A 9,806-nucleotide genomic window follows, 5' to 3' on the forward strand; every position below is an offset into this window, starting at 1 on the left:
ACTCCTCTCCCTCTCGTTGCTAGATGACTCCATAGATTGATCTTGGTGATGCGTAGAAAATTTTAAATTTATGCTACGATCCCCAACAACTTATCCCCCCTAATGCCGGAAAATATCATTATTGCTGATGCAATCAACATACGGGCTATGCATAATTTTGATTGACGGATAAATTGTTATTCCTCACTGAATGATCATGGATGTCGCCTAGAGGGATGGGGTGAATAGGCGCTTTAAAATATTTACGGTTTAGGCTTGAACAAATGCGGAATAAACCTAGCGGTTAATTTGTCAAGCACAAAACCTACAACTACTAGGCTCACCTATGTGCACCAACAACTTATGCTAAGCAAGATAAACTACTAAGTGATAGCAAGATATATGACAAGAAACAATATGGCTATCACAAAGTAAAGTGCATAAGTAAAGGGCTCGGGTAAGAGGTAACTGAGGCACGCGGAGACGACGATGTATCCCGAAGTTCACACCCTTGCGGATGCTAATCTCCGTTTGGAGCGGTGTGGAGGCACAATGCTCCCCAAGAAGCCACTAGGGCCACCGTAATCTCCTCACGCCCTCGCACAATGCAAGATGTTGTGATTCCACTAAGGGACCCTTGAGGGCGGTCACCGAACCCGTACAAATGGCAACCCTTGGGGGCGGTCACTGAACCTGTACACTTTGACAACCCTTGGGGGCGGTCACCGGTACCCGTCAAATTGCTCGGGCGATCTCCACAACCTAATTGGAGACCCCGACGCTTGCCCGCGGCTTTACACCACAATGATTGAGCTCCGAACACCACCAACCGTCTAGGGTGCCCAAGCACCAAGAGGAACAAGCTCAAGGGTACCAAGCACCCAAGAGTAATAAGCTTCTCAACTTGTAACTTCCACGTATCACGTGGAGAACTCAAACCGATGCACCAAATGCAATGGCAAGGGCACACAGAGTGCCCAAGTCCTTCTCTCTCAAATCCCACCGAAGCAACTAATGCTAGGGAGGAAAATGAGAGGAAGAACAAGAAGGAGAACACCAAGAACTCCAAGATCTAGATCCAAGGGGTTCCCCTCACAAAGAGGAGAAAGTGATTGGTGGAAATGTGGATCTAGATCTCCTCTCTCTTTTTCCTCAAAAACTAGCAAGAATCCATGGAGGGATTGAGAGTTAGCAAGCTCGAAGAAGGTCAACAATGGGTGAAGAACACGAGCTCAAAGGATAAGGTTCAATGGGGAAGAAGACCCCCCTTTTATAGGTCCCCACGAATCTGTCCGTTACAGCCGTTTTTACACTGCAGCGGTGATACGTCTCCAATGTATCTATAATTTTTGATTGTTCCATGCTATATTATATTCTGTTCTGGATGTTTAATGGGCTTTATTATACACTTTTATATTATTTTTGGGACTAACCTATTAACTGGAGGCCCAGCCCAGATTGCTATTTTTTTTGTCTATTTCAGTGTTTCGCAGAAAAGGAATATCAAACGGAGTCCAAACGGAACGAAACCTTCGGGAACGTGATTTTTCAGAACAAACGTGATCCAAAGGATTTGGAGTCCACGTCAAGAAAGCAACGAGGAAGGCACGAGGCAGGGGGCGCGCCTACCCCCCCAGGCGTGCCCTCCACCCTCATGGGCCCCTCGTTGCTCCCCTGACCGACCTCTTTCGCCTATATATACCTACGTACCCCCAAACGATCGGAATAGGAGCAAAAACCCTATTTCCACCACCGCAACCTTTTGTACCCGTGAGATGCCATCTTGGGGCCTTTTCCGGCGCTTCGCCGGAGGGGGCATTGATCACGGAGGGCTTCTACGTCAACACCATAGCCTCTCCGATGATGTGGGAGTAGTTTACCTCAGACCTTCGGGTCCACAGTTATTAGCTAGATGGCTTCTTCTCTCTCTTTGGATCTCAATACCATGTTCTCCTCGATCTTCTTGGAGATCTATTCGATGTAATCTTCTTTTGCGGTGTGTTTGTCGAGATCCAATGAATTGTGGGTTTATGATCAAGTTTATCTATGAACAATATTTGAATCTCCTCTGAATTCTTTTATGTATGATTGGTTATCTTTGCAAGTCTCTTCGAATTATCAATTTGGTTTGGCCTACTAGATTGATCTTTCTTGCAATGGGAGAAGTGCTTAGCTTTAGGTTCAATCTTGCGGTGCTCGATCCGGTGAAAGAAAAGGAAATGACACGTATTGTATTGTTGCCATCGAGGATAAAAAGATGGGGTTTATATCATATTGCATGAGTTTATCCCTATACACCATGTCATCTTACTTAAAGCATTACTCTGTTCTTATGAACTTAATACGCTAGATGCATGCTGGATAGCGGTCGATGTGTGGAGTAATAGTAGTAGATGCAAAATCATTTCGGTCTACTTGTCGCGGACGTGATGCCTATATACATGATCATACCTAGATATTCTCATAACTATGCTCAATTCTATCAATTGCTCGACAGTAATTCGTTTACCCACCGTAATACTTATGCTCTTGAGAGAAGCCGCTAGTGAATCCTATGGCCCCCGGGTCTATTTTCCATCATATTAATCTTCCAATACTTAGCTATTTTTATTCCCGGTTATTTTACTTTGCATCTTTATTATAAAAATACCAAAAATATTATCTTATCATATCTATCAGATCTCACTCTCGTAAGTAACCGTGAAGGGATTGACAACCCCTTTATTGCGTTGGTTGCGAGGTTCTTGTTTGTTTGTGTAGGTGCGTGGGACTCGAGCGTGATCTCCTACTGGATTGATACCTTGGTTCTCAAAAACTGAGGGAAATACTTACGCTACTTTACTGTATCACCCTTTCCTCTTCAAGGGAAAACCAACATAGTGCTCACGAGGTAGCAAGCGGTACAACCGCTTGAACTACCGGTACCACCGGAATTCGCGGGTTCCCTTGCAGAAGTGCACCAGCGGTACAACCGGTGGAGCTACCGGTAGTACCGGTCAGCCGGAGCTAACCTGAACTACCGCTCCACCACCGCCCAACAACCGCCTCTGAAACAGAAGGGTTTCACCCCATAGCAGTGGTTGGGGCGGTGGTTGTGCCGGTACAACCGCTGGACCAGAGTCCCGGGGAGTTGGAGATCTGGGCGGTACAACCGCCGTAGACACCAGTAGTAGTACCAGTTTGTAAGAGCAAACCAGAACTACCGCTCTACCACCGTATCAATAACAGAAGGATATCACCCCTAGGCGGTAGTACGAGCGGTGGTTTAACTGGAACAACCGGCCGAGCGGTACAACCGCTTTAACAAGCGGTACAACCACTCTACACTAAAACCACTGCCACAGAAAGACTCCGAGGGAACACTAAAACCAGAACTGCCATAACTTCTACAAATGAACTCCGAATTGAGCAAACTCAAGCTTGTTGGATACAAGACAACGAGTAGCATCCAAACTGCAAGGGGGGGGTATGCCTAACAAAAGGCAGGAGAGGTATGCCTAACAAAAGAGGAGAGAAACCTCCAATAGAGAAGAACCGGCAGAACCTCCAACATCGAAAACATCATAGAAGATGCAAGTGAACTCCGTTTTCGATGAACTCGAGCTTGTCATCTGTAACGCCCCGAGACCAATGTGCTAGGTGTCTTCCAGTTATTCGCTGTGGTTGCCATGCCATTTGCTTTCGTGTCATGCATTTCATGTCATGTCTTCATGTGCATCGCATTTGCATACAGGTTCGTCTCTTGCATCCGAGCATTTTCCCCGTTGTCCGTTTTGCAATCCGGCGCTCCTATGTCCTCCAGTGTCCCTTTCTACCTCTTTTCGTGTGCGGGTGCTAAACATTCTCGGATTGGACCGAGACTTGCCAAGCGGCCTTGGTTTACTACCGGTAGGTCGCCTGTCAAGTTTCGTGCCATTTGGGCTTCGTTTGATACTCCAACGGTTAACCGAGGAACCGAAAAGGCCTCGTGTGTGTTGCAGCCCAACACCTCTCCAAAGTGTCCCAAAACCCACCTAAACCCCCTACATCCTCTCGGTCGTTCGATCATGATCGCGTGGCCGAAAACCGCACCTCATTTGGACTCTCCTAGCTCCCTCTACCTATATATATGTGATCCCCTCCGAAATTCATGGTCTAACCCTAGATCTTCCCCTCTTGCCCACCGGACATGTCCGTCCCGGACCGGACAAATCCGGCCGCCGCGCCCGCTCCAATCAAACGCCGACACGTGGCTGCCCGTCGTTCGTCGCCACCGCGGCCCGCGCAGCCCGCGGCCGGCCCGCTCCCCGTCGCGACCGGGCCCGCGCCCCGCGTCCCTCCACCGCGCTCCGCCGCCTCCTCACCGGGCCGCGCTCGAGACCGCCGCCGCCCGCCGCCTCCTCGCCGGGCCGCGCCCGAGGCCGCCTCATCGCCGGACTCTTCCTGATCCGTGCCCTTCGCCGGCTTCTCCTCCTCCGCCGCCGCCAAGCTCGCCACTCGGAGCTCCCTCGTCGCCAACCCCGCCTCCGGTCACCGGATCCGGTGACCCCGACCACGCCAACCATCGTCTCCCTCCTCTCCGGCCACATCTCCGGCGAACCTCGGTTCGTGCACCGCCTCAGATCCAGATCTGGAATCTCGGAGGTTGACCTAATTTTTGCCCTAGTCCTAGTTATTTTTAGCATTATTCATCGCATCATAACTTTGCATCCGTAGCTACATTTTGGGCGGTTAGCATATCAAATTGTTCGTCTTGACGAGTACTTCATTTCATTCCATTGCACCATGTTCATTTGAGTTCATCTTGATGCCCTAAATGCTGTTGCAAGAGTGCTATGCAATGTTAGTTTCAGATTCTTATCAGCATTTGGACATTTGTCATTTTTGCCATGATTGATGTGTGCCTCCTATGAACTTGAGCTCTACATATGTTTTGAAGTATGCCATGCCATCTTTACAGGGGTGTATGCCATGTATTTTTGTGATCTTTGTGGTGACTAGCACAAGCATGCATAGTAGCTCTCGTAATGTTGCTGATTTCAGGGACTTAGAATTCTTCTAAGTCTTTGCCCTGTTAATATTTTTATGCCATGTATTCATGTTGCTACAGAGTGATCCATGCTTCTTTTGAGCATGATCAGTAAGGATGTTTTGTAGATATTGTTGTGCTCTATCCATCCATGGCTTTGTTTGCAATTATGGAGCACCCTAGCTTGACTCAATCAAGCTCTACTTTTGCTATAAAATGTTTGAGGGAGTCCTGGATTAGGGGGTCTCCGGACAGCCGGACTATCTCCATTGGCCGAACTGTTAGACTATGAAGATACAAGATTGAAGACTTTGTCTCGTGTCCAGATGGGACTCTAGTTGGCGTGGAAGGCAAGCTAGGCAATACGTATATGGATATCTCCTCCTTTGTAATCGACCTTGTGTAACTCTAACCCTCTCCGGTGTCTATATAAACCGAAGGGTTTTAGTCTGTAGGACAACAATCACAACATACAATCATACCATAGGCTAGCTTCTAGGGTTTAGCCTCTCTGATCTCGTGGTAGATCTACTCTTGTACTACACATATCTTCAATATTAATCAAGCAAGACGTAGGGTTTTACCTCCATCAAGAGGGCCCGAACCTGGGTAAAACATCGTGTCCCCTGCCTCCTGTTACCATCCGGCCTAGACGCATAGTTCGGGACCCCCTACCCGAGATCCGCCGGTTTTGACACCGACATTGGTGCTTTCATTGAGAGTTCCTCTATGACGTCGCCGTTAGGCTTGATGGCTCTCACTATCATCGATAGCGATGCGTTCCAGGGTGAGACTTTTCTCCTCGGACAGATCTTCGTATTCGGCGGCTTTGCACTGCGGGCTAATTCGCTTGGCCATCTGGTGCAGATTGAAAGCTACGCCCCTGGCCATCAGGTCAGATTTGGAAGTTTGAATTACATGGCCAACATCCGCGGGGACTTGATCTTTGACGGATTCGAGCCACAGCCGGGCGCGCCGCACTATTGCGATGGGTATGACCTAGCTCTACCACCGGACGGTACCCCAGAGGCCAAGCCCGCATCAGCTCCGACCCTTAGCTCGGAGGCAACTGCCAATCGAGGACTGGTGGCTAGACACCGCCTCAGGGGCTGCAGTCTCGACGGCGATCGAGCCAAACACCAGCATAATCCTCTGCGCAGCCCGTGACTCCAAGGTGCCGGACTCTCTTCCGGACCCCGAACCATCCGCGCCCCTGCCAATCGAATCCGATTGGGCGCCGATCATGGAATTCACCGCCACGGATATCTTTCAGCACCCGCCCTTTGGTGACATTCTGAATTCACTAAGGTCTCTCTCTTTGTCAGGAGAGCCCTGGCCGGATTATGGCCAACAAGATTGGGATGCGGATGACGAAGAAATTCGACGCTCACCCACCACCCACTTTGTAGCCACTGTCGATGATTTAACCGACATGCTCGACTTCGACTCCGAAGACATTGACGGTATGTACGACGATGTAGGAGACGAACATGAACCAGCACCTATAGGGCACTGGAAAGCCACCTCGTCGTATGACATATACATGGTGGATACACCCAATGAAGGCAATGGCGACGAGATAGAGGAGGATGACCCCTCCAAGAAGCAACCCAAGCGCCGATGTCAGCAACGCCGCTCTAAGTCCCGCCAAAGCAAAAGTGGTGATACCGGCACATGAGATAATAACACTCCGGATAGCGCCGAAGACAATAACAATCCCCTCTAGCAAGGTTTAGAGCAGGAGGATGAAGGAGCCAGCTCTCCTAAGAGAGCGGCTGGCGGGGAGGAGGAGGATGACAATTACATGCCCCCCTCCGAAGACGAGGCAAGCCTCGGCGACGATGAATTCGCCGTACCAGAGGATCCCGTCGAACAAGAGCGCTTCAAGCGCAGGCTTATGGCCACGGCAAATAGCCTGAAGAAAAAGCAGCAGCAGCTTCAAGCTGATCAAGATCTGCTAGCTGACAAATGGATCGAAGTCCTCGCAGCCGAGGAATATAAACTCGAGCGTCCCTCCAAGAGTTACCCAAGGCGCAGGTTACTACCCCGACTGGAGGAAGAAGCGTATGATACGGCTGATCGGCCACCTCATGGCCGCGATAGAGAGGCATTCCAGCCAAAAGCTCAGCCCCCACCCCAACGCCATTCAAATAAAAAGGCATGGGGAGATACGCCAGACCTGTGAGACATATTGGAGGAGAAGGCAAAGCATTCAAGATCGATCTACGGATCACGAGGGCGCACCACTCTGCGAGACGATAAACATCACGCCAGATACAGTAAAAGCAAATCCGGCCGGGCTGAACACAGCGGGCAAGACCCATTCGAGCTGCGTCGCGACATAGCCCAATACAGAGGCGCCGCACACCCCTTATGCTTCACAGACGAAGTAATGGAACATCAATTCCCAAAAGGTTTCAAACCCGTAAATATTGAATCATACGACGGCACAACAGATCCCGCGGTATGGATTGAGGATTTCCTCCTCCACATCCACATGGCCCGCGGTGATGACTTACACGCCATCAAATACCTCCCACTAAAGCTCAAAGGACCAGCGCGGCATTGGCTTAACAGCTTGCCAGCGGATTCTATTAGCTGCTGGGAAGATCTGGAAGCCGCATTCCTCGATAACTTTCAGGGCACTTATGTGCGACCACCAGACGCCGATGACTTGAGCCACATAATTCAGCAGCCAGAAGAGTCGGCCAGGCAATTCTGGACTCGGTTCCTTACAAAGAAAAATCAAATCGTCTACTATCCGGATGCGGAGGCCCTAGCAGCTTTCAAGCACAACATCCGAGACGAGTGGCTATCCCGGCACCTTGGTCAGGAAAAGCCGAAATCTATGGCAGCCCTCACGACGCTCATGACCCGCTTTTGTGCGGGAGAAGACAGCTGGCTGGCTCGCAGTAATAACATACCAAAAAACCATGGTACCTCAGATACCAAGGACGGCAATAGCAGGTCATGTCGCAACAAGCATAAGCGCCGCATTAACAGCGAAAGTACTGAGGATACGACAGTCAATGCCGGATTCAAAGGCTCTAAACCCGGTCAGTGGAAAAAGCCATTCAAACAAAGTACGCCGGGTCCGTCTAGCTTGGACCGTATACTCGATCGCTCGTGTCAAATACACGGCACCCCAGACAAGCCAGCCAATCACACCAACAGGGATTGTTGGGTGTTCAAGTAGGCCGGCAAGTTAATTGCCGAAAACAAGGACAAGGGGCCGCATATCGATGACGAGGAAGAACCCCGGCAGCCGCACACTGGAGGACAGAAGAGGTTTCCCCCGCAAGTGCGGACGGTGAACATGATATACGCAACCCACATCCCCAAGAGGGAGCGGAAGCGTGCGCTCAAGGACGTATATGCGTTGGAGCCAGTCGCCCCAAAGTTCAACCCTTGGTCCTCCTGTCCGATCACCTTCGATCGCAGGGACCACCCCACTAGTATCCGTCATGGCGGATTCGCCGCACTGGTCCTAGACCCAATCATCGACAGATTTCACCTCACTCGAGTCCTTATGGACGGCGGCAGCAGCCTGAACCTGCTTTATCAGGACACAGTGCGCAAAATGGGTATAGACACCTCAAGGATCAAACCCACAAAAACGACCTTTAAGGGCGTCATTCCAGGCGTAGAGGCCCACTGCACATGCTCAATTACACTGGAAGTGGTCTTCGGATCCCCTCTTCCGAAGCGAAGAGTTAATCTTTGATATAGTCCCGTTCCATAGTGGTTATCACGCGCTGCTCGAACGAACCGCATTTGCTAGATTCAATGCGGTACCACATTATGCATACCTCAAGCTCAAGATGCCAGGACCTCGCGGAGTTATTACAGTCAATGGAAACACAGAGCGCTCTCTCCGAACAGAGGAGCACACCGCGGCCCTTGCAGCAGAAGCGCAAAGCAGCCTCTCAAGGCAATCTACCAGTTCAGCGTTTCAAAGCCCGGACACCTTCAAGCGCGCTCGGGGCAATTGGCAAATAGACCGCCTGGCGCGATCGGAGCTCGCATAGCAATACGGCGGCCACCCCAATCCCAGTCCAACGGCGATATTTGTGCCATGCATACATAATTACGCATTAAAAATACCATGGGCACAGGTGGGGAGGGGGGGGGGGCACAACTGCGGCATGCCCCAAAACGCGGCCTAAACCGCACTAGGGGCTTCCCGTTTGGTTATTTTTCTTTTTCTTTCAGGACTTTAATCTCTAGAAACACTGTCCGGCAGCTCTATTTGCCGAACACATGATACAGCAACCAAGGAGGCAGACAACTACGTTATACAACGAAATTCCCAGGTTGATTACAGATTTCATATCATTCCTCAGCTTGCCCTTGGAAGGGACATAGTCCTACTCTTTTGCTTATTGCACTATCGGTATCACTCTGCTTTAATGCAATTTTTTAATAAACAATGCATGACATTATGACTATTATTGCATTTTTGTTATATATATATATATATATCTACGTGTTCATTAATGACGCCTTGCAACCGTACACTCTGGTATGGCCAATGCACCAGGGGCTTACGTACCCACAATATGGTGTGAAAAGTCTGAACACTTTCACAAGTGCGGCACCCCGAACTTATAGCATTATATGCATCAGCTCCGAATCATGTCTTTGATCAAATGTTGGGTTTGCTCGGCTCCTATGTTTTGGTACCTTACGTTCCGCTCTATCGGCTAAGGTAGCGCTTGGAGAACTACTGCGATTGTGCCCCGGTTCTGCCAGGCTGAGCACCTCAGTAGAGAAAGCTAAAACTGACTGTCATGATAAGGCAAGAGACTGGTCGCTGTTC

The sequence above is a fragment of the Triticum urartu genome, chromosome 1A, assembly GCF_056163025.1.
Source record: "Triticum urartu cultivar PI428250 chromosome 1A, HENAU_Tu73, whole genome shotgun sequence".
NCBI classification, from domain to species: Eukaryota; Viridiplantae; Streptophyta; class Magnoliopsida; order Poales; family Poaceae; genus Triticum; species Triticum urartu.